The sequence below is a fragment of the Pseudonaja textilis genome, chromosome 4 (assembly GCF_049901715.1).
Source record: "Pseudonaja textilis isolate UNSWEBS1 chromosome 4, rPseTex1.2, whole genome shotgun sequence".
NCBI classification, from domain to species: domain Eukaryota; kingdom Metazoa; phylum Chordata; class Lepidosauria; order Squamata; family Elapidae; genus Pseudonaja; species Pseudonaja textilis.
This window is the reverse complement of record NC_141993.1, coordinates 36,722,374-36,748,590: the sequence shown is the minus strand read 5'-3', so window position 1 is coordinate 36,748,590 and position 26,217 is coordinate 36,722,374. Positions and strand designations below refer to the sequence as shown.

The following is a 26,217-nucleotide window of genomic DNA, read 5'->3' as shown; positions in this document are numbered from 1 at the left end:
GATATTTGACACATGCCTTTACCAAAAGTTGAGAACATTAAATCTTGCTAATCCAAGGGGAATCAGCAAGGCAAGTTACAATGCAAAACTTTGCCATAGTTTCAGAGTTCTTCAATCTGATTAGATAGGAAATAAGAAACAACATTTAGATCCTCTGCCCTGAAAATATGTGAAAAAGTAATCACCAGGAGGCATGCAGCAAAAAGCCAAAATCAATAAAATAAGAGTGTTCCACCAAAAACATTATAAGGTTGGCTGAATAAACATGATTCACAAGGACAGAGACATCGCTCAAATTATATTCTCTGATCTCGATCTTTTATTAGCATTGAAGGAAACTGAGCTATCATAAAAGCACAGTGATGTTTCAGCATTATGATATGGAAAAGAGCTAGAAAAGGCAAAGCTATTATTAGCCAACTTTGCAGGAAGATGCCTGGAAATTAAACTATTTCTTCATAAAGCCTGTGGCTGAAGCTTCAGAATTCAATATTTGTATGTTGGTACTTCTCTTGGTATGGAATAATTCACAAACACATGCAGACTGTAGCTGGAGAAGACAAGAAAACACAACATCTTATTAACTGGAATAAGCCATTTCCTCTTCAAATTTTTCATAAAACCTCTTGCCTTTTGAACTGAATTAAGTTATTTTGTTGCTTGAAAGTTTGAATCACTCCTGGTATTTTGTTCTGTTCAAGTTTATTTGTCAAAAAGTATAGTCTTTTTCCTTGGGCAATATTTGAATAGGTATTTTCCAGAGCAAAATTACTTCTGAACTATTTATTATTAACTTAATATTGTTGTTTTAGAACCTGATCTCTTGTCTTCTTTCTGACAAAGTGCATAATTATATTTTATTTATTTATTAAGAAATTTTATCTGGCCCAACTCACAGTGACATACTTCTTGGTACATTTCTTAATTTTGCATACTTCTATTAATTCTATACCACTGTTATCTTTTTCATCCCATTCCAGAAACTTTGTTAATGTTCAACTCTTTAATACATTCATCAAGTTCCTCTTAAACAAAATTCTTTAACTCTTAACTTCAGTAGTGCCACATTGTTTGAATCTTTTTTCCATCTCACAATAATTATTTCTGTCTTCTTTTCCAAAAATATCTTCACTCATCTCTATTCCAGATTCTTCAATTATTTAATTCTATTATTTCCCATTTATAAATATTTCTACCACTCTCCCTTCAAATGTCATCAAAGTTCTTTTAACTAATGCAATCACTAATTTAGTTGCTGATACTGCAACATCCCCCTCTATGTTCTTCAAACATCTTTGTAAAATATCTGGTGTGATTCCTTTTACTTGTTGTCTCTTTGTAAATGATCCTCTCCTCCATTCATTAATTTTTTTGTTACTTTTCTAGTGGTAGCCATTTATTTTCTAATAATAGAAAATAAATAATAGCAATAGCAAATATCATTTAGACATATATTGCCCCATACTACTTTACAGCACTCTGGATGGTTCACAGTGTCAGCATTATTTGTATATTGTCCCTAACAATCTGGGTCCTCAAATTACCAACCTCAGAAGGATGGAAGGCTGAGTCAACCATGAACCTTGTCAGGATCAAACTCCTGGTTGTAGGAAGCATTAGCCTGCAATACTTAACCACTGTGCTACCAGGGCTCTGAAAAAGAGAAACAAAAAATGCCCATCTTGCAATTTCCAGATGTTTAGGCTTCAGTAGCAATTCATTGTAAGTGTTTCAGAGAAACCATTTAGGGATCAAAGAATCAGATTGCCTCGCCCTTGAAATATAGCATATCAGCTACAGGCAGCCTCCAGATAATTGGATACTGCAAATTACAGACAGCGTCTGATTGGAAATTCTGAAAATTGCAGCCAAGTTCCAGAAGAGAAAGGCTAGTTGGGGAAGACTGCAATATGTAGAATGTTTCCTTAACAAAGATTTAAAAGACCACATGCAAAAATCTGTTTAAATCATTCATTAGAAGATCTGATTGTCAAGTCATGTTTAGCAACAGGAGTAGCTTCAGCTCACAACATTTCTACCACATTGTTCAGACTTGCTTCAACTCCTCTCCCCTCCCCCTTCCAGTTATTTCTTCTAGCACTTGAACAGCTTTTTATTTAGTCTCAAGTAAATCTTACTTTGACAGGGGTATCAAACTCGATCCCATTGCGGGCCATATCCGGATTTTGTTTGCCGTTGGAGGGCCGGGGTGGACATGGCCTGGTCATTGCAGTTGACTGGGTGGCTGGGCCCAGGGTGGGCAAGGGAAGCACAGGGCAGCCCCTCACCATCTCCAGGATGGCCCGGAGACACCCCTGATGTCAATAGTATAAAATTGCAACCGAGTTACATATTTCTGTTTATGCTTACTCAACTCACTCATATTGCAGTTTTGACCCATCCCCCTCTCCCCCCCCTCTCTCCCTCCTCTCTTTCCATAATATAGTGGGATTTATATATTTATTTTTCAGTTAACTTGCATTGGATTGCAAATTTAAGACTTAAAGGGTATCCATATTTTGTCAACAAAATAACACTGCTAAATTGAACTCGTTTTCTACATGAGTCACCTTCAGTGAATCATGTTTATTGTGAAAGACAAGTGTATCTTGGTACAATTCTTCATGTACAATTGCAGCCATCTGAAGTGACTGCCTAAACAAATATATTTTTAATGATAAAATTGTATTTTTAAAAAAAAAAACTAGATGATTGTCTGAAGTATTGTACTGTATGCCAAATGTTCTTTTGTTATAGACTCGCTTTTTATAATAAATTGAAGAGCTGATGAAAGGAAATATACAAAAAGAATCTATTCAGTTTTCTTTTTATTCAAATTACATTTGGTTATTTATTTATTTATTTTATTCTTTTTTAAACTTTTTATTTAGTTTTAAAAGTTTTCCTATTGATTTCATAAGGTGACCCACTAATCTTATGTTGACAATAACCATACCATCAACATCAACCTATCTGATCTTCTGTGGCCTGGCCAACTTTCAGATTGTTGTAATGTTGGAGAAGGATACGTTACACCTCAAAAACTTCATAGACGTGCCACCAATAAGGCTGAACCTTCTGGCACCTAGATATGTGGACGTCAACTCTTAGAATTCCCTGGGAGCCATTCTAAAGTTTCCAAGGTTGAAAACACTGAACTAGTTATCTTTGGGAAAGTTCTAATCTTTTTACCCAGCATTTCTTCCCTTTAGTCTATAAAAATAGAAGGATCCTTAGGATGTTCCTGTCCAAAGTTCAGAACTAAAGGATGTTCCTGTCCAAAGTTCAGAACTAAAGAACTTATAAAATTCTGTGCCAGTTCTGATATACAAAGAGGTAGCTATACAGCCATGCAGTTTTGGAAATGGAAATTCTATTTTCAGCCAACTAGACCCAGGGCTGAGTTGGGCCAAATTATCCCCCACAGGAATTCCAAGACACTACTTTACTGTTCTGAGGTACATCAATCTAACATAAGCTTGAAACCCTATCCACATTTCTCTCTGTCCCATCTTACACTAAACCCAGTTAAGAAAGGATAATTTTGAGTTTCATTTTTTATGCTTGTCTCAGTTCCTAGATTGGATTATCTTTCCTATAAGATCTTTCCTATAAGTCTTAGTGAGAAATAACCAAGCACATGTCCAGATTAACATAACAAGCCCAGCTTAAGGCAATTATTGACTTACCTGCTTGAATAAGAACTTGGGCTTCAGAATATGTTCTGAGAGAGGATACTTGGTGAGAGTTCATGTATACCAGGAGTGTCAAATTTGCGTCATCACGGCAGCATCACATGACGTATCAGGACCTTTCCCCCCTTCGCTAAACTGGACAGGGGTGGGGCCAACACATGACGCATCCGGTCCGTGGGCCACAAGTTTGACACCCCTGATGTATATTGTCTTTTGGGATGTTGTTAGGTAAGCCCTCACTTTTCTTCCTTCTTTTTGTAGTAGCAGTAATAATGGTAGTAGTGCACTTTTGTGGAGGATAAATAAAAGCATTATTGCTTTGCCTAATCTTTGCCTCAACTCTATGTTTTGGGTCTAGGCCAATATCTAAGGAAATTGTCTAGGTGCTGAACCTACTTCTTTATGATCTTGATGTTAAATGCTAAAGATGCTCATTAACATTGGTTGAACTAGCCAGATGTCTTACACCAGGTTTCCCTAACCTTTTTGACTATGAACCAGCTGGTGTGTGGGGTGGTGGTGGTGGTTCTGCACACATGTTGGGGTGGTATCTTTTGTTACACTAGAAAAGGATGAGGGGTCAATTTGTAAACAGCACAATAGCTACAGAGATTTTGAGCACAAAAATAATAATGGGGAAAACCAAAGACCCAGAATGACAACAGTAGTAAACTTTGGGTGTTTCCTTCTTGGCATTCATAAAGTATACAAAGAGATTGTATTAAGTATGCAACAGATGTGACCAACAAATATGGCATGAAAATGATTTATTGAATTGAACTGATTATGCTGTCTGAGTAATCCTAAATAAAACGACAGGATGACCTAGAGCAGAAATTCATTGACATAAGATGATCCAACGGCTTCAGGAAATGCCATTGTTTGAAAAGAATAGATTAGGGCAACCCTTTACCTGGAGTGACATAGCAACTCTCCTCCTATCAAAAACAAACAACTTTGCTGAGCTAAAGGTCAGAGTTATTTGTATGTGAATGAGCTACTATGTGTGCCCTTCCTACTGGAGTTGTGTATTGTAATAATCATTTGTGAACAACAGGAAAGAAACAAAGGGAATAAAAAGAAACGGTGTGGGGGGGGACAAGCAATGGAGGAAGGAAGCACGATGGGGCTATTTTCGGCTTTTACTGCATACAGCCTGCACTCCTATAGATGGATATTGCCACAGAAGGGAATATCCTGCTGCATTTCCCCCCTCCAAAGTGGAGCAAGAATGCATACAATTAGCCTTAAGTGTTAAATATAGGCTATGTGCAAAAAGAAATGGCTTTTTTGAATAGCAGCAAGATGTCATGAACCAGGAAGCACAGCTAGGTAGTTATTTGTGGGCTAAAAGAAAACAAAAATTGACAATTTAATGTATCCCTGAAGCTCATCTGGAGACAATTCTTTCTCGCCACTGTCTGATGATATTAATAAAGTTCACTTCAGCATCAGACACACTTACTGTACATAGAGGTAGGAGCTGTCCCTTAGATGACAGCAGCCAGATATCAACATGTCATCCAAGCAAAAGCATTCACTGTGCATACCCACTCTCTTCTCCATTAGTCAGCAAAGGGAAGCCAAGCCCTTTCCTGGATTATTGGTTCTATTCTTCAGCTACTCTTATTGGAGGCATCCAGAATCTGCCTTCCTAATGATGTTGATTGACTATTGTTGGATCCCCCTGAGACAATAATAGCAACCTGTTTCAGATGGTTGAACACCTTCTGATGTTTGGTACCCAGAACTGGATGCCACATGGGCCTTGTGGTGTCAATAATGTAGAATACAGTGGAACTATTCCTTTCCATGATTTGAAACTTACACGGGTAGTCCTCGACTTACCATAGTTCATTTAGGCACTGTTCAAAGTTACAATGGCCCTGAAAAAAAAGACTTATGGCCGTTTTTCACAGTTATAACCTTTGCAGCATCCCCACGATCATGTGATCAAAATTCAGATGATTGGCAACTGGTTCACATTTATGACTGTGTCCCAAGGTTGTGTGATCCTCTTTTGATGACGAGCAAAGTCAATGGGGAAACCAGGTTCGCTTAACAACTAGGTTACTAACTTACCAACTGCCGTGATTCACTTAGCAACCAAGGCAAGAAAGGTTGTAAAATGGAGCTAAACTCAGTTAACAAATGTCTTATTTAACAACAGAAATTTTGGTCTCAATTGTGGTCGTAAGGTGAAGATTACCTGAACTATTTTTTTTAATATAAATTTTATTTGGGTTTTCACAAAAATAATAATACAAATAAAACATCTTTTTTTGAGAATAGCATGATCCTGGGTTATCACTTCTTCATACAGACGCACTCAATTTCATATTCATCTTTGTGTTCTATTCCATATCTTATTACTATTTTAACATTTTCTCCATAATTTTCCCCTCCCTTGGTTTTCTCAACTTTATTTTTAATTATCTCATATCTAAATTCAATTATATATCTTTTTCTAAGTTTCAATGTCTTTCCAATCATTATATTTATACTTTTGTCTGTCCTGTTTCAATTTCATATTATCTTTTCTCATTAAACAAATTTTCTCCTGTAGTTATTAATTGGAGTATGACACCTTTATATCTTTTAATTTTATCCATTCAACTCTTATTTAAACTTCAATTTATGCCTTTAAAATTATAACATTCAATATAGTACATAACTTCCCATTGAATTCTGCTTGGTACATTCTTAAAATACACACTATGTTCATACATATATATATGTCTGACTCACAGATGAACACAGTACAGAAGCCTGCTGATGGCAGATGAGATTCTGCCGAAACGTTGCTACAACTTTAAAAGCACAACTACAATGATGTGGGAAAATACCTGAACAAAGCTGAATGCCATACATACATACATACATACATACATACATACATACATATAACAATAGTAAATAAAACACTTATTCCATTCCAATTCAATTCTATCATTAATATTAGTTAGAATCTTAACATCTTTAACATTTATTTTCAATTGAATATCATACTTCCTTGTGAACACTTATAAACTTTCCATAATTTTTTTTTTCATATTTCTCTTCACTTATATTTTTATAAATCATTAATAATAATTAAAATGTTCCCATCCTTTCCTAATTTCATTCTCATTCACTTTATTTCATTTATTTATTAACAAACATTCCACTGCTTACAATAAGTATTTTATCCATCATTTTAATCATACATTGTTTCATATTTTCTAAAATTATTTCTGTTTCTAATAATACTATCTTATGTACCTTTGCAGAATCCCCTTTTCAATTAAATTTTCACCCATTATCTCTAAATAGGCTTATACTTTCAATCCTTATACATTTTCCCTGTTTCTCTATATCTTGTTTCTGTCTTTTATAACTTCTTTTCCTTTCCTTTTTCCCCTCTTCTTCTTCCTCCCTTTTTGCCCCCTTGTCTCTCTACTTCTAATTCTCTTTTCTGTGATCCTCTCTTCTGTTGCTTATTAATATTGTAATTATTTTTCAAACTATTCTTTTTTTGGTTGTTTTTTTTCAAATCTTAAACTTTTAACTCTCTTTCCCCCATTTCCTTTTTTTCCCCACATAAAATTACTTGATCATTAAAGATGGCTTCTTCTTTGTCCCAACCTTCTTGTTCTACAAGCATTTTTTGTTGTTTCTCATAGTTCCAGATCTCCATTTCTAAAACTTGAAATATGAAGCCAAAAGAACCTCTTCCTTCTTGTCCATCTTCTTTCTGTTTTTTAAGTTCCATTTTCAGTTCTTCTAAAAGTGATGCCATTTTAAACACAACCACCCGATTGATTTTAGTCACTTAAATCCAATAGCCAAAAATCCAAAAATCACCAAGTAAACCAAATAATTCAAAGCTGTTTCTTCTTGCTTCTTTTTTCCACTTTCTCTTCCTGGGGTTCTATTATTTTGTTACAAAGTTTCAGTTAGAATGTATCTTTTAGAAAACATGTTCAGCTTTCACTGTAAATTCCTTTTAGTTCCAGGCAGTCTCCTCCATTTTTCCAGATCCCACCCTTTTATTCTTTCCTTTTCTCTCCTTTCCTGTTTTTAAAGGGTTTTGAGTATCCAAAAGTCTTTATTATCCCTTTGACATTTTATTTTCAGCTTAAATGCCTATTGATGTCAAAGTGGATTTTTGTCAATTTCTTACTTAAACCTCTTAGCTGGTAGTAATAAGAAGGGAAGAAAAAAAAGCCAAATCCTTTCCCTTCCCTCTCTCTTTCGCTGCTTCAAAGTCTTCTTTGGGAACATTGTTATTTTTTTATAGTTCAAATTCCAGAGTACCTTACATTGTTGCTTTTTCAGTTTAACCCGGTCAACCAAAACTTTCTCTTCTTATCTTCCTCCTGCACATTCTTTTCTGGTCAAGTTCTTCTTTGAGGTGGCCATTTCTGATCACCGCTGCAACCGCCTTTGGGAAAGGGAGTAAGGCCAGCTGACGAGGAGAAATGCGGCTCTCCTCGACCCTGCTGGCGGTCTCCCCCCCTCTTCACCACCTCTACAGAATGGCTTAGCCGGGGCGCTCCGGCGGAGAGCACAGATCAAAATTGCGCACAATTGCGGTTTTCAGTCTGTTGCCGAAGAAGCTCAAACCGGAAGCCCCCCTGTATTATGCTATTGATGTAGCATAATATCTCATCTTATTTTACAATCACATCCTACTGCTGATTTAGATACCTTTTTTTTTCATGAGCACTTTCACCAATTTATCTCTGTTTTGATATACCGGTAGTCCTTGACTTACGAATTTCCATTATTAAGGAAGGCATTTGTTACGTGAGTTTTTCCCCATTTTAATGTCCCTTTTTTGCCAGAGTTGTTAATGAATCACTGCAGTTGTTAAGTGAATCATTAAGCAAATCCGGCTAATGACTTTGCTTGTTGGAAACTGGCTGAGAAAGAGACAAATGGTGATCACACAGCCATGGGACAGTGCAGCCATTAAGTGACAAAAATGGTCATAAGTCCCATTTTTTCAGCTGTTGTAACTTGTAAAGGTCACTGAACAAATGGTTGTAAGTTGTTTTTGTTTTCTAAATGAAGAATGTATCGATTCAGGATCAGTTGGACCCACAATACATAGAATAAGGGATAAAATGTCCTATAAAGAGATGTACAAGATTTAATAGCACCACACATCAAATGGTGATACGCAAAATATCGTGAACAAGAGGCATCAAAAGCACCATAATTAGTTTCTCTTACACAAATGACCAATGCAAGTGTCGTTGTCAGAAGAATAAAGACAAGCTTTGTGGCAGAAGAATTCCCCGCCCCCCCGCCCCTTTCTTCATGAATCACCCCATCATATAGTGCTAGGAGACTTGGCTATGGGTCTCCTACTGAAGAATGATTTGAACTGTATGAATAATTGTGAGTCTATGAAAAGCTGCAGGCCCACACAGAAAGAAACACAGTATGTGACCCTTCATAGCTTTGGTAGACAAGTAGTTATGGTAATGAAAATCCATTGTTTCCAGCTGACTTTGCATTCATTGTTGAAGTGGTTACCCTTTTGTTTCATTATGAGCTACAATTACGAAGTACAATTATGGAATGCCTGCTTGCAACAAAGATGTGTTTATATGTAAGAATTGAGCATTCAGGAAATCTTTGAGAAATTTTAAGCATAAATGTTTAAGCATGGGTGTATGAGAGCGACTGTTTTAAAATTATTGCATCATGGCCAATTTTAAATATTCTAGTGGGGGGGAACAAATGAAATTTGATAGTTATAAACATTGTTTCGTGTCACAGCAATAACTGCTCCTGGAAGGAACCATAACAGGGTTGGATTATTTGATTTTGAGGTCTCAGAACTTCCAAATATTTATAGCAAAGTCTTGCTAATTTTTTGTGTTTTTAAACACGACTAAAAGTTTTTTATTTAAAGTATTTACTCCAGTCATTTTATAATTATAAAAAAATTGTATAGAGGTATTCCAAATTAATTTAATCAGCATCTCCATTGATTGACTTTATGTGATCATGACCAATAAAATAATTAAAATTTCACTGAACATTTTAAAAATAACTATTTATCAAATATTTATATAATACATATTCCAAAGCAGGGTTTTCCCAACCTTGGAAACTTTTAAAGTGCCTGGATTTCAACTCCCAGAATTTCGCAGGCATCCTAATGTTGCCAAGGCTTTAAAGCAGCAGTCCCCAACTCCTGGTCCATGGACTGGCACCAGGCCTTGGCATGCCAGAGAACAGGCCGTGCAAACAAGCAAAACCCCATCTGCAGGATGCAGGCAGCATGAAACCACGCTGCCTCTGGTCCAAGGAAAAAAAAAACACTCTCCAGGGAACTGGTCCCTGGTCCCCCCAAAATTGGGGAGGGCTGCTCTAAAGCATGATAATATGTGAATATGAATGTCTTATTGCCTCAAGTGACTCTCTGAGAGAAAAAAGATTCCACAGTTGCAATGGCAATTCCAAAATGTTTTTACCTGATACACTGTGGGCTGAGAAAGAAATCTGATTTTGGAGGAAAAACTCCTATGTCAAGCTCCCTTTTCCTTCCTGCCATTGTATTTTTCAAAATAAGACAGATGAGAAAGAACATGTTATTAGAAATATCTATGGATCTGCTGCATACCTCACCATTCTTCAGCTGGACTGAATTAATTCCCTGCTATTATTTGCAATGGGATGGAAATAAATGATGCAAACCCCCACCTCTCTTTCTCCTTATTTATTCCCTGTGCTATGAGCTGAAGGCAAGCTAGTAGGGCTTTCCATTCCACACAGAAGCAGTGTGACTACCTGTATCATTTCCTTATATCAATGAACATATTCATTGATTTGCTTCACAAACTAATCTACAGGTACAAGGCAAATGTATTGCCTTTTTTTTCCTTGGGAAACTTTAACATATGAAAAAGAGAGGAAAGGAAAAAAGTCATTATTGAATATTAAAGAAAACAACAGCAACAGATATAGAAGATACTTTATCTTAATTTGTAAACGCATTATTAAAAACTTCACCACATGAAATAATACTGATGCATTGCAATTTCATGCCATGTGTTGCAGATTAGTGACCAAAATTTGGATGTCTGTCAGCAAATATGTCCAAACTCTATTATATAACTTGATTTATCTCTGTTTTTCAGGCACCAAGAGAGCCTCCCCATTTTCGATTACATATTGCACAAAGAGGTGGAATATAAGAAAGGATCTGGGAGATAAAAGCTATCGGAAGACATAATTTTGAATTGCCATGACTGACTACATGATGAAGGACTTTATATGACAAGTGATTCGTTGCTCTTAGGGCTTAAATTTCTGGCTGCTGAACCTACTTGGTCATGGGGACACTTAAGCACCAGCTCTGACTTTGCATCCCATATCAGGGTAAGATAATCATTTATGGGATGGCACATCTTTGCCCGGAGGCAGGGACGGTACATAGTTAATTTTAGTGCCTTCTCCATATTTTTCACATTAACAAACCTCTGGAACTAAAGTATTTTTGCTGCAAGGTTACACTTTCTAAATATATAATGCATCATGAGGAATTCACCACGTAAAGCACCATGTACCTAGGGCAAAGGTCTCCAAACTTGGCAACTTTAAGACTTGAGGACTTCAACTCCCAGAATTCTCCAGCCAACATAGGAGGGAGGGAGGGGAGAGGGAGGGAGGGAGAGAGAGAGAGAGAGAGAGAGAATGAATGAATGAATGAATGAATGAATGAATGAATGAATGAATGAATGAATGAATTCTGGAGTTGAAGTCCACAAGTCTTAAAGTTGCCAAGTTTGGGGACCCCTGACCTCGGGTTACCAGATATCTGAATAGTCAAAGAAAAAGAGGAAATGTGATGGAAAGGGAGACATACTTTCTGTTTAACTTTCTTGGCAACTGTGACAAAAATTACAGTGAAAAACTGCAAACAATAAGTACTTAGATCTACATGTATATGAATTTTTTTCTTCCACTATTAGAAAGACTGGTTTTTCTATGCCCGGGTTGGGCTAAAGCCAGTTAGGAAGTAAAAGACATCAATCTGTAACTGATTAAGCTCTTGTCGATTTTAGGCAGCAGTGTAAGCTGCCTGGAGGGTACTATTTAATTAATTAAAATCACAGAGCTGAACTTGTTAACTTGTGGTTAGCACTTATTAGGGAAGCACTGGACCCCCAAGAAAAGCTGCTCAGGAAGAGACAATAAAAAACTGAAACAATATTTGATTGTATGGTTATGCCTACTGTACTGAGGAATAAAGGAGGACATGACCTCCTTTTGCCCAACATCTGGTAATCCTATGTGCTCCATAATACAGTCCATGATCAGAGTTGGTTCAAATATGGGAAAAACAGGGAACAATCTGGAGGTTATGCAGATATCTCTGTACAGCTGTAAGATGATATAGGATATCGAGTAACTATTCAAAGTTACCATGTGTCATTGGATCTTGGTTAAGAGGAAGTGGTCCAAAAAGACTATCCCTGGAATGTTCGAAGAGGCCAGGGGCTGAGGATGATGCTGTCCCAGGTGCCCCGGGCATTGGTGGAGGTGGTTGACTGGACAGAGAGTTGTGTGCCCTCACAGACACAGGAGGGGATTGGCTGAAGACAGGCAGTGATGGGAGGCAGCAGATCTCCTATGATGAGGAACATCTGCCTCCCTGACTTGATCAAAGGGCATAGAGAGTAGAGTGGAGGCAAGCTCAAAGGAGGTCTGCAAGGCTGCTCAAGAGGTCTTCCATCCCTTCTTGAAAGGGACACCTGGCTCGACTTAAGCAGAGGCTGGGGGAGCTTGTCTTTGTCAGGAACAATTGTTTGCTTTGGCATGCACTTCCCCGGCCTTGGGAAAAACTCAGCCTTGCCTCTTGTTTCTGCCGGTGCCTTGCCTTGTCCTTTGCCTCATGGACTTGCCTTGCCCCGTGGACCTTGACTCTGGACCTTGTCCTGTGAGCTTACATCCTGTCTTTGGACTTCCTCTCTGCCTTTGCAAATTGGTTTTGTTTCTTACTAGCTTTTGTTTGTAGGTCTGTGAGTGGCTGCCTTCAGGGAAGTTTGGGGTGGAGCCTTACCGGCTATTGTTGGGCCATTTGTTGTAGAATTTAACAGAGCAATAAAGAATCCTACAGAAGCCTCCCTCTGCCTAAGTAACCTTGGTCATAACACCATGGCACTGAAAAAGTGACTAACATATCCTCATGGTTAGAATCATCACAGTATCTCCATAATTACATGATCAAAATTTGGGTATTAGGCAACAGGCACGTATTTGCAATTTTGCAGTGTCCCAGGGTCATGTGATCGCCATTTGTAGTTGGCTTCTGACAAGCAGTCAATGGGGGAAGCCGAGTTTAACAGCTGCATAATTCACTTAATAACTGGAATGATTCACTTAACAGCTATGGCAAAAAAGTCATAAAATTGGGTGCAACTCATTTAACAACCAATTTGTTTAGCAATGGAAATTCTGCAATTCATAATTCCAGTTGTGGTCATAACCCGGAAATTACCTATAAACACCTACCGCATCTTACTTTGTGAACTTTCATTGTCAGGAACATACATCTTATTTTAGGAAAAGTATGTCAGGAAATGCCTAAGCATTGGGAGTATTGTAGTAATGGTAATCAATAGCATTAAAAAAAATTAACATATTATTATATCTATAACATATTTAACACAAAATCTTTCATTATAATAAAGGATAAGGCCTATCCTTTGCCATAGCCACACAGTGCATGTAACCCTTGTAGAAAGTTAGCACCCACCCCTCTCCTAGATGAATGAAATATTCTAGGAAATATTAAAAAGGCAGAATATTATATTTCCCTGGATGAGAAAAGGAGAAACATGTTTTAAAGACAAAGCAGCTCCCTTCAGCTTCTGGGTGATGGGATTAAGACATGGCCCTCAGGAAATGATAGGATACCCATCTCACCACATGGCACCTGGGAAGATTGCATCAGCCAGCACTCAGGTGAAGCCATGTGGTCCAGACAAAGTCTACAAAGTTAGCTAAGACCCCCACCCCTAGGAGTCTGACAGCCAATGGAATACATTTCTTACACAGGAACAAGAAACACTAAGGTGGGGCCCAACAGAGGCTATAAAACCATGCGATTCTGAGTGTCCCTTCCCTTTTTACCTAGGGGCTCCAAGGCACGTGGTCCTGTCCACCATTAAACCTTCTTTCCAAGCAACTTCTATGAATCCAGTGTCTTTTTCACCACTTGGAACTGAACCCAGAAGGATATTTCTTCGAATACCCTTGATCTGTAAACATGAATCTATAAACCTATATGTTTCTATTGTTTGTTTGAATATGACAGCGTGCATTAACAATATTATAGGAAACAAAAAAATTAACCTGGAAACACTTTAAAAACTTTTTACATCTAAAAAATAAATCATTTGCTGGCTTTATCATAAATATTATTTGAGTATAAATACTGGATGTATTTAGACAATAAAGGTTTATTGAAAAAGTTTATCACCCAACCCCTCCCCCCCTTTTTTTAACTTAGTGCACTTTGTCTTTATTTGCATTAGGCTTTCCAGGAAGTACACATGGTTCTAATATGATGGGCTGTGTTTTTAAAATGATTAAAAAAAAACAACAGGGACAATTTGGTCAACATTAGGAATGATTTTCTTTCCTATCAGCTACACCATATACCTTCCCTTCAATGTTATTTTAAAGGCAACTGTACAATTCCCACCTGCCCACATGCGGTATCTTCTCTAGAAATTCCCTGACCACTCCCCGCCTACTCTATTGCTGGCCTTTACCGAGCATGATTTGAATGCTATACTTAGCACTAAATTTTGGGTGGGTGGAAGGTGCTGTTTTAAAAAGCTTCCTTCTTCGATGATGAAATGTCCAACATCCCAATAATGCTTAGTGCAAAGAATCATTTTTTATGCACGACTTCTATAGGGTTTCGTACACAAACAAAGCCATGCAGATTGCGATCTCTGTGTCTTTCCTGATATCAGAAGAATTTTTTTTCTACAGTCGCTAAGTACAGAGAAGGGTCATTGCCTGAACAGATGACAAGTCCAAGCATGCAACTTTAGATTTGGAAGCTGCGAAATGGAGCATACAAATCCCAGCATGCAACTCTTCAAAGGAAGGGCGCGACGCAGAGAGTCCGTTCTAGACTACATACCCCACGATGCTTCTCGGAAGCCCGGCAAGTTTTCCTATCACCTTTCTGGCCTAGCGCCTTTATGGGATCTGTAGTCTTGGTGCTTTAACCCCATCTTGTTCGGCCGCGGCTCCGAGCTCGGCGCAGGCGCACGGCTCTTAGGGAGGCCGTTCCTGTAGCTTAGCGATATCATAAAGTTTCTTTTTTTTTTTTTTGAGGAGGGAAGGGGAGGAAAGAGCGAAGCCGAAGCGCTGTGAAGGAAAAGAGGGCGGGACGGCGCCGAGAACGGAGCGAAGCAGTGGCTGCTCTGCTTGCCCCGGAGGCTTCGCGGGAGCCAGGACCGGCTGGGCCGAAGCGGCTCTTCCCGCCCATTTACTGCGCCCGGCAAAGGATCGCGCTGCTCCGGTGGAAGCGGACGGCTGTGCCGGCGGGAGAAACGGGCGAAGGTACGCCTGGGTGGAAGAGCGAAAGGAGCGGGGGAAGAGCCGGAGCGGGGCTGGGAGAGGATGCGGAAAGAGGCGATGCGGAGCCTATTGGATGGCTGGGGAAGCCGCTTTAACTCTCGGGGGGTGTCCGGGGGCTCCACCATAGGGGCGAGCTGCTCTTTCTCCCTCCCCCCGTGCGTGCCATCCATCCCCCTCGCCCTTTTCGTAGGAATTCAGTTCCATGCCTCACGGTGGATGGAGAAACGTCGGTTTTAGAGAGAAGTTGAGATTGGGGGGTACGGACCCCTAGCAGCCGGGATGGAGCTTCAATGATCAGAGACAGCATGCTGCTGCTGCTGCTGCTGCTGCTGAACGGCCGGTGCTGAGCAGAAATAGCAGGAAAAGACTTTGTCGTCTTCGTTTTTATTTTTATTTTTGGCAACCTTTGGCTGGCCTCTGAAGGAAAGAAAGGTGTGCTCTGGGCTTGGAGGTCGTTAGAAGTCCGTCGAACCAGCAGCCCCCTTTCTTCTGCATCCAAAATCTCCTGCTTGAGCAAGGGGCTGGACTAGAAGACCTCCAAGGTCCCTTCCAGCTCTGTTCTATTCTGATTCTGAGGAACAGGACCGGAGAAGCCCCAAAGTCTGGGAAGCAGGGTGTATTGGGAGTTCGGGCGCAGGGTACGGCGGAAGGCATAAGCCCATCTGTGTTGGGAAAAGGCAAGCTGCTGGGAGACGACGAGGAAGTAAAGAATAAGTGGGGGGGGAGAAATAATGGGTGTGAAGCGTTACCTGTTTAATAAGCACAATTAGGCTTGGCTTGGCCACAGAGCATGCAGGTTTTCCTCTGGCACGAATGCCTATATTATTATTATCATCTCTTTTATTCATTAAACATGAAACTCAAGTCAACAACATTTAAAAATGTATCATAAATATTATTGACTGGCCCTGACAGGTTGCTGCCTGCATCATCATCATCATCATTATTAGTATTAATTTATTAACCATAAAACTCAGTCAACTGAACATTCAAAAATCCATCACAAATACTGGTACTAATGGTTGATATGGCTTGCTGCCAGCATCCTAGATATCAATTATTATTATTATTATTATTATTATTATTATTATTATTATTATTATTATTATTATTATTATTATTATCATTATTATCATCATCATTATTATCATTATTATCATTATAGTTATTAAGCTCTTGGTGGCTTTTTTACCTGGGAGGGAACTGTTGCAGTTGCGTGGTGTAATTAAACTGGGAAACGTGTCAAGATGGTACAGCTTGCTTAGTGGCCAAAAAGGCTGATCGTGTTGTGGAGTCATTCTTTTCAACTTCAGTGGTTTTTATTTTTATTTTAAAATGTGACCTGGTAGAGGACTCCGGATCTTATCCGACTTGAATCATAAGAGTGATTTCAGTTGTGGTTGCATGCTTTTGTTCCTATAAAGGATGGGTGGGGGCATGAATGCTTGCAACTCTTCTAAGTTTTCAGAAGTTGTGCACTTCCATGCGTCTCACCCAACTGAAATCTAACTGAAACAGCTAATAAAGGACACATTGGATTTGAGTACATTTTAATAGGTAAAAAAGCCTACTGTTGGTATATTATTTTGGTTACATTAATTCTTCTGTGTCTGGTATTTTTTTGATACCGTTAATATGTTGCTATGCCTACTATTGATACTTATAGAATGTAATCTAGGATACTTTGACACTTATGAAACTTTTTTTTTAAAATGCAGTGTTTTGGTGTAGGTAATTCTGTATTAAATGAGAAGTATTTTTTGTTCCTGAACAACTGCAAACTTCAATATTGGTGTATAGTGTGGAGTAATTCCATGTGACATGCAAATGTGCATTGCCCAGAGTCCACTTTGATGGCTATATTAATTTGATTAACAAATAAATTCACATAAGTTAAAATGGCTGGTTGAAAGAAAATATTTTTTTCTATACTTTCAATATTGAAAAAATATTTTTGATTTTTCGGATCATGATTGCAAAAGTCTTTTTAAAGTTATGGCCATATTTATTATATTTATTGGCTGGCCATCTTATATTGAAATATCACTCTGGGCAGTATTTACAGATGGATTTTAAAATAAGTAACCATTTTTGCAAAAGAAATGGACTCAAGATGTTGTGATAATACCCTATTTTTGAAGCATTTATAATAATCAATGTTTTAAAACAGCAATTGTTGACTATAAAATATGTAGTTTAGCTTTATGCATATGCTAAGTAAAAATGGATTTTTTTAACAAAAATGGATTTTTATACATTTTAAATAGAATAGCTAAATTGAATGCAACTTTTTCTTTACATGGTTTGCTTTTTTAAAAGCAATTGTTTACAAAGATAGTATTTTAACCTTTAGCACTAATTGAGAAGTGTACAATTAAGCCTAGGTGTCATTAATTCAGTGACAAGCTAGTGACCTGCTATGAGTAAAATTAAGTTTTCTATCTGCCTTTCAGGGAAGAAGCTTGACTACTCCCTATAAATCTCTTGTGTAAGAAGAGGTTATTAGATTCCTGAATTCTTGATCAAGTATTTCCTAAAACCAAATTATTTCCTGCTATTTTAACTATTTCTATATTTACAAAATAATTAGGCTTATAATAAACATACATTTGACCAAGTAATTAGCGATTGTAGCCAATGAAGAAACTTCTCCTGCAGAAGATAGTTTTTTTAAAGATTGCAATAAAGTTGTTGTGGAGTTTAAATTTTTTTAAAAAATAACTCATGTGGTTGCTCATACTAGTCCAAGTTATGATTCAGTATATGAATTATAGTAGCCTTAAAGTTCTTATTGCTAATGCTTTCTATTTAGTATTATATACTGCACTATAATGTGATTAAATACAAATAATTCAAATGTTACTTGTAGAATTTAGTGATATGAGAACTTTTTATTTTCTATAGATTTATATATTTTGTTTATATATTCCTTTATTTTTTCATAAATAACTCAAGGTGGCAAATATACATAATAGTCCCTCTTCGTCCTATTTTCCCCACAACAATAACCCTGTGAAGTGGGTTGGACTTAGAGAAATAAATAATGTATCATATAATTTTGTATTTTTCAATTACTTATGTTCATAATCTTAATTTTAATCTGATTTTATAATTGTGTGAGCAGTTCGAAATTGTTTATATGTTGGACTGTTCATACTAAAATGATTATAAATTGTCATGTAACATTTTATGCAATCAGTGGCCAAAATAAAGATTAATTTCTTTTAAAAATGTTTTATACATTTCAAAATGTCTCATGCTGAGAACTGAATAAGTATTCATGAATTTTTAAATTTATATAGTTGTGATTAAATATATTGTTTCATTCTCCTGTTTAGCAGGAAATATATTAAGTAATGATAATGTGAAATCTAGAGATTAATCCATATACTAATATATTACCGTTTTAGCATAAAAGCTTCTGGTTTTTGAATTGTTGTTTTTTGACAATAATTTAACATCATCTGAGTAACCTAGCATTTGTGGTATAGGGTGCTATACCATATTGTAATAACTGCAAGTATTCATTCTAATTTTAATATAAAGACAAAACAGAAGTCTATGAAAGAATTTCCTATTAAATCACATCCAGAAATTTAAAAAGATTATATATAGTATAAAAATAATAACTATACATAAAGAAGTTTCCTAAAAATGCTGTTGCATAATTGTTGAGTGATAATTTGTTGGGATAATAGTTATATCTTAACTGCTTTTCAGTTTTCACATTACATCAATAAGCAACTCAAACTAGAAATATTAGTGAATGAATATCTGTTTTACACTGCATACATCTAAAAAAGAAAATAAACTGCAATATAGATTACTGCCTCCAGTGAAAATGGGGTAGCTTTGTGTTAAACCAGGTGTGTCAAACTGGCGGCCTGCGGGCTGGATGCATCATTGCAGCTGATGAGATATTAAGTGAATCTCTCTTCCCCATTGATTTTGCTTGTCAAAAGGTTGCAAAAAGGTGATCACATGACTTAGGGAAACAGTAACAGTCGTAAATATGAACCAGTTGCCAAGCATCTGACTTTTGATCACATGATCATAGGGATGCTACAAAGGTCATAAGTTTCAAAAATGGTCATAGGTATTTTTTTCAGTGCCATTTAACCTTGAATGGTTACTAAAGGAACTTCTGTTTCTAGTAATATACATACATACACCACTTTTAATTTGCAGAAACCTTTCTCCACAACATATTCCCATATGTAACTATTAGTAGTTCCATTCCAATATGTACCTTGAAATATTTCTTTCCTGTAGAATGTGACTTTGTAGATTGTGAAGAGAGGGGGTGCAATCCTGAGGAGTAAAAGGCAACCCATTCTAGATATTATCTGTGCAAGAATGAAGGTGAAGATAGTCTCTTCCTAATAGTTTACGTAGTATATTGTAGATACAGATAGTAAAGACATCTGTCTGGCAAGATTTTGTCAACAGGTGTGAAACAATAAAAAAACTCAAGCTGGGAAGAATCACCATGTGTGTTTCTTGATTTTTTCCTGATATAGTTACTTCCTTTCAGTGTTAAAAAAAATACTGAATAAACTTCCAGGAAAGCTTTACATATGAAAAACATAAACATTATATGTCTCCAAATTAAAGTGCAAGTTTGGCAAAACACAGTCTGTGTATGATCATTAATAGGGAAAAATATTGATAGGATGTCAGGTACCCATCAAAATAAAAATCTGTATTTTTGTTCTGAACTCAAAGCATCAACATAAAACTAAAAAAAACCCTGTAGGTCATATGAATTGTCTAAAAACACATCCATTTGTTAAAGTATAAATCCTTTTGTTAAAGTAGTGAATTTTGTCAGATGATATAACAGTCATTGGTATCATTTGAGACAGTGATGAGTCTGCATATAGATGGGAGATTGAACAACTGGCTCTGTGCTGCAGCCGAAACAATCTGAGCATGCTTAAAACTGTAGAGATGAGAGTGGATTTTAGGAGGATTTCTCTATTCTACCACCTCTTACTATATTAGACAACATGATATCAACAGTAGAGTTCTTCAAGTTTTGGGGATATATAAACTCCCAGGATTTGAAAATGAACACCTAACATTAGAATCATCATTAAAAAGGCACAACATGTCATGTCATGTCCTGTCCTACCCTACCCTATCCTATCCTTAGCCCTAACTCTATCCTTATCCCTATTTCTGTTTTCAGTTTGACTAATATATGGAGCACTGTTGAATCTTTTGCTTTTATATTTGAGCTATTAGTATTTCAGCAAATTGCCAAACAGCAGATATCAGATAGCAAAAAATACATGATATCAGAGATGCAGAGATGCAGTTTTCTTTTTTAAACAGACCTGATTAGCCTTTTAGGAATATGTGTTTCTTGATAATTTAGTTACCAGTGGTTCAATACATAGCCCAAGTGAAAACATTTTTAAGAGTAAGGAATTACAGATCATTGGCTAGAGAACAGAACACACAGCTCAAGTGAACACATTTTTTTATGATTAAAGAATTTACACACCATTGGCTGGAATTGTTTTTTTATTATTGGTAAAAAGCAATAATGCCAGTTTGGGTGTATTGACGTATAGGTTAAAACAGTGGCCCCCAACCTTTTTTGTACCACGGACCGGTACCGGCATCACAAAATGATCCATGGACCAATACCGGCATCAGCACGCACGACCAAGGCAAGGTGAGCCGTGCGACCGACCAGCCAGCCGTCCCCCGCTTCTCCCCGCCACCTTCAACTCCTCCTTGGTACCTTTTTTGTGCTTTTGGGGCTCTTTCTTAATCTCCTCCTGAGTAACGCTAGACTCCACCGCCATCGGGACGGCTCTTCATTCGAAGCCCCCCCCTTCGATGAAACTAAGGCACGAGGATTCCTTCAGCACACAAACACTGCTTTCCAACAACCAACGACCGACAAGCTCACCCGGAAGCACTTTCTCAAGCGCCATCGAAACAAGATGGTGGCGCCCAAGCAAACCAGCGGCCTGGTACAAAATGATCGACGGACTGGTACCAGTTTGGGGCCCGGTGGTTGGGGACCACTGGGTTAAAACATCAACTAAAAACAGTAGACCCATGAGTTCTAGTCCAGCCTTAGGCACAATGCCAGCTGGGTGATCTTGGGCTAGCCTTTTTCTCTTAGCCAAAGGAAGGAAGCATTGGTAAAGCACTTCCCAAAAACCTGCCAAGACAGTTACCAGGAATTTTAAAAAAATGATTTGTAGACATGCACACAAATATGCACAAATAAGTCAGTCAGCTATCTGGACTCTTCATAAATTTGTTTCACATTTTTTACATTAATTCAGATTAAAAAAAAAATTGGAGGAAAGAATGGTTGTTTACAGCAGGTGAAACAGTTCTGGAATCCATCTACACAAAAATGTGGCATAGTTTGCAAAGGAATAGTATCAAATGAAAGCAATAGAATATAATGGTTGAAAATATGTCTGTGCTTGTTTTATCTTAGAAAATCTGGAGCATGCAAAGTATTTGTCAGCTCTTAAGTTTTCTGAATACTGTTCCTTTTAATATCAATTTGGTCTTAAATATACAGTTTCTGTCTACAACTTCAAGGCATAGTGGTGAAATGTTGTTGTAACTTGTCCCAACATAGAATTTCTAGCACAGTATAGTTTTTCAGCCAACTATAGCAGGAAACAATAGTTTTCTGGCATCTGAATAATTTCAAAAATACTTTAGCTTATAGATCTTGATCTATCTACCCTAGATTTCTAATTCTACTGACAAAATAAAAAGATGACAAATGTCTCTCTCATTTTGAACAAGTGATAATGCAAGCTTTTCAACAGTTGTTACATTGTCTTTGTCTCCGTAAATATTTTGAATTGTATTCAGTATGAGTATATTGAGTAAAATATCCAAATATTTCTAGACCAAAATAGATTTTTGGTTATTAAAGTCTACTGTTCGACCCAGTGTTACAATTCAATAAAATATTACAAACTGTCAATATGTGTATGCACAAATGCATTTTTCCCATTATAGCATGAATATACTATATATAAGAACCACTTTGGTCTGGTGGTTGAAATAGCAGAGTAGAAAGCAGAAGACCCTGAGTTCAGGTCCTGCCTTAGCCATGAAAACCAGAGCCAGCCACTCTCTTTCAGGCCAGGTCACCTCATAAGGTTATTGTTGTGGGGAAAAGACAAAGAGGAATGTATGTTGGATTTGTTTGCTGGCTTGAATTATTTGTAAAAATAATAAAAGCGGAGTAGAAATAAAATGCATTGTAAAATGTGTTACCATAAATATACAATATTCCTCTCACTTGCAAAATAAATAAAAATAAGTTTCATAAAATTTTATAATAAAATGGCATAGAAGAAATAATTGCAGTGTAATATTGTTAAAATTATTTATGGAAAATCTACATTACAAAATGCTTTACAATTGGCAAACCCCTAAGCTTCCTGAAATCCTTAAAACTAAAAGTCTACTAACTAATCCTGTTCTCTCTCTCCCCTGCTCCCCTGCATTTTTATTTATTTTTTACTTAGTTTATTTATTACAGGTTTATCTTTTCCTGACAAGAAACTGCTGTCAAGTTCTTTTGCAACATTTAAACATTATAATTTACAAACAAAAACAATAAGAAAAATGCTACACTAATAGAATTGGCATTTAAAATCAACAAAGAAACTAATAAATAAATACTGGAATTGGGGAATGGATAAAAACTAATCTTCAATAATTATCCAACAACCATTCTTCATTTCCTCCCTTTGTACATGTGGGCCAACTATACATAAGGAATATTGAATGGCAGTAATATTATGTATACTGCCTTAGGTTGGAAAAAATAAAAATAGGATATAAATTAATATTTTATATGTGGGAAATAACAGTTGATAAATCCACTTCTCAAAAGGGCTTCTTATTCAGATGGACATAAGGTTCTCTTGAATGTGCAAAGCATGTAGAATGGCAAGAATGAAAAGTTGCCTAATACATTCTCTGTATTTAATTTAATACTCTTAAAACCAAACACAAATAAAAGCAATTGTATGAATATTGAAGCTTTTGCAAGTTCTCAGTTGAAGAAGTTATCTCTGGGTTGGGCTTGAAATTTTCCCAGAACAATTGTCCTGATTTCAGTGTCAGTGCTGTTGCTGTTAATTCAAAGCCACCTCAGGATTTTATGACTACTGGCATAATGGGACTGTCCAGAAAATTGTAGGTGCAACCAGTATTGTCAATGATCATACTCTAGGCTCTTGCTAGCATGCTTGTCCAGCTGTAGCAGGGAAAGTTTATCTAGTAAAATTTTGGAGGGCCTTTTAATTGAAAGAGTGACCACTGCTTTGAAAAAGGGAAGTTTTGAACAACTATCAATTATAAGTATCCCTTTGCTGGGTTAAGTCCTGGAGAAGGTGAATATCACATAGCACAAGTACACTTGAATAAAATACAGTAATTTTGAGGCCTGAATAGAGCTAGGAAACTACTCTTGATTGTCCTGCTTAGGGGCCTCTATTGGGAGAGAGACATGAGAGTTCTACATTTTATTATAAGATTATTTTAGATCTCTCAGCAGAATTTGATAATGCTGATCATGAGATATTGTTGGAATATGTCAGTTTATTGGGCATTGAAGGAACAGTTGTACAGTGGATCCATTTCTACCTGCAGGACCATTACCAGAAAGGAGATTTGAGAGCAGTATTTTTGTTCCCCATGGCATTTGAATGGGGGAATTATGCAAAGTTTCATTCTTCCTTTCCTGCTGTTTATTACCTCTATGAAGTTCCTTGCTCATGATCAAACAAGAATTTGTAGGCTGCCTTTGCATTTTAAGTCCCTAGTTCCTTGAAATCAAACTATTGGACATTTAAGTTCATATTCAAACTTGGGATTTTGCTTCTTATTTGTTGTTCATGGTATATAGTGTGATGACTAAGATTATTGAATGGATGTAAGTTATTTTATAATTTAACAGATATAAGGATGGATTTTTATGGGCTAAAACGGGTTCCTAACCACTAGACCATGGCCTGCCCTGTAGGAACTGAACTGTGCAAGGGGCGGGTGAGTGCACGAAGCTTTATTTGCACATGCACAGAATTAGGTTGTATGCATGCAACCATCTCCTCCCGCTCTCCCCTGCAGCCAACACTGACACTGACACCAATTGGTGGACCCAGAAAGGTTGGTAACTGCTGGGTTAAAATTCACTTTGCAGTTTGAGTTATTCTTTTTTGCTTCTCCACTGGCTTGTGGATAGTAGGAACATGTTATAATCTGAGTAAAATTGTTATTGTTTGCAAATAGTGCTAGATTGTTTCCTTAGAAATATGGGACTTGGTCCATCTGATCATTATATATTATAAACAATGAATGACAGAAGATCTTATAAGATTGACCATTATTACATTCTTGAGATACCTGGAAAAATAATCTGACAACTAAGAACGTAATATCAATTAAGTTCAAAAGCATAAGATCTTTTCCATTCTATATGAATTCATGTGATCTTTTCCCCCACCAACAATATTTACTTTTCTGTCAAAATTCATAGACTGCAAGAAATGTTTTATCTTTTGACTCCGAATTAGCCACCATACAGTTTTGTATATTCTCTGCTTTTAGCAATGCTTGAGACATGTTCAGAAATTTTTGGTATTTTTTTAATATAAATTCTCAACTGGAGTAATAATTCTGCCAGCATAGAAAATTCATCCTTGTGAATGTGTTGAACATGGTGGATGTGGATATATATGTGATAGTAAACTTATTTTTCTGTAAAGTTAAATATTGTTAATAGCTCTAGATCAGAAGCAAAATTCTGATGTGATAAATCAGTATTTAGATATCTATCTGTCCATCCATCCATCCTCCCTCCCTCCCTCACACAAACACAGACATACGTACAAACATATACATGTACACACACACACACACACACACACACAATTATCAGGAGTAGGTCTGAAGCATGTATTACTCCTTATGTTCTTCTAAAATTTGTACTAAAATTAGTAGTCGGTATCTTGACAAAATATTTGCTACTGCATGTATTTTGCCTCAGTGATATTCAGTGTGATGTTATATATAAATATCTGGAGAAAACATTTTTGGCATCTCATCAACATTTTACCCAATTTATCAATAGAAACAATAGCTTAAGTTTTGTATATAGTTAAAAGGATTTCAATTCATATATTGTTTACATATCAACCCTGTGATAAACTCTCTATTTGGGTATAGCGAGATCTATAGATGTTTGGATCTATGAACGTTCTGGAACAGTATACTATTGGTATCAATTCTTGTTGATTTTTGAGGCAATATTGTATTTATTTCATAGCTATTAGTGTTGCACTCAAAGCAGAACAACACAGGATCCAAGCACTGGGATTTTATAAATTGGTAGCATCTCCTTTCCCCAACTAGTATTCTATTTCATTTTTGCTCCAAGTTTTAAAAGTCTAGATATTTTTAATGAACCAGATAGGGAAGCAACAGTATAGCTAATTGCTATGTGACTTTGTAGAAAGAATTAAGCTATTTTAATTATTTGAGAATGGTTTTAGTGTTTAAGTCAATATAATCCTGTAATTTTAATGTTAATAGAAAAGTAACATTTTGACCTACAACATTAGGTATATTGTTAGGGTTTTTTTTACAGGTCATTGACATACATCTAAAAACCTGCTAAATGCAGTTGTTTGTTAAATCCTATTTTATGCACATAAAATGTTTGCTGGTTTATGCAAGTAATACATTCTCCATTGAGCTGCTCGTAGCATCCAGAGAGTGGGAGGTGTTAGTCTCTGCTTGGATAGGCTGGGCTTATTTGAATAGGACTTTGTTACTCCTCCCTGGCTCCTCCCTATCGTCCCCCAGTTTTAGCTCAGCCTTTGGTGTGATAGGCAGCTTGTCCTTGGCTGGAGCAGGA

At 36.9% G+C, this 26,217-nt stretch overlaps 1 protein-coding gene and 1 long non-coding RNA gene across 4 annotated transcripts in view; one reads left to right on the top strand and one right to left on the bottom strand.

Moving 5' to 3' along the window:
- LOC148125794 (uncharacterized) lies at positions 1 to 14,984 on the bottom strand. The gene is made up of 3 exons (XR_015743471.1): positions 14,854 to 14,984; positions 1,549 to 1,653; positions 1 to 550 (listed from the first exon to the last, which is right to left on the bottom strand). It is a non-coding gene; the product is annotated as an uncharacterized LOC148125794 (long non-coding RNA).
- A 144-nt stretch (positions 14,985 to 15,128) lies between these two features.
- PLEKHA1 (pleckstrin homology domain containing A1) overlaps positions 15,129 to 26,217 on the top strand; it is a 56,535-nt gene continuing 45,446 nt past the window's right edge. For all 3 annotated transcript variants that reach the window (XM_026704911.2, XM_026704913.2, XM_026704912.2), the window contains exon 1: positions 15,129 to 15,278. The gene's annotated coding sequence lies outside the window, so the exon portion shown is untranslated. The remainder of the gene's footprint in view (positions 15,279 to 26,217) is intronic.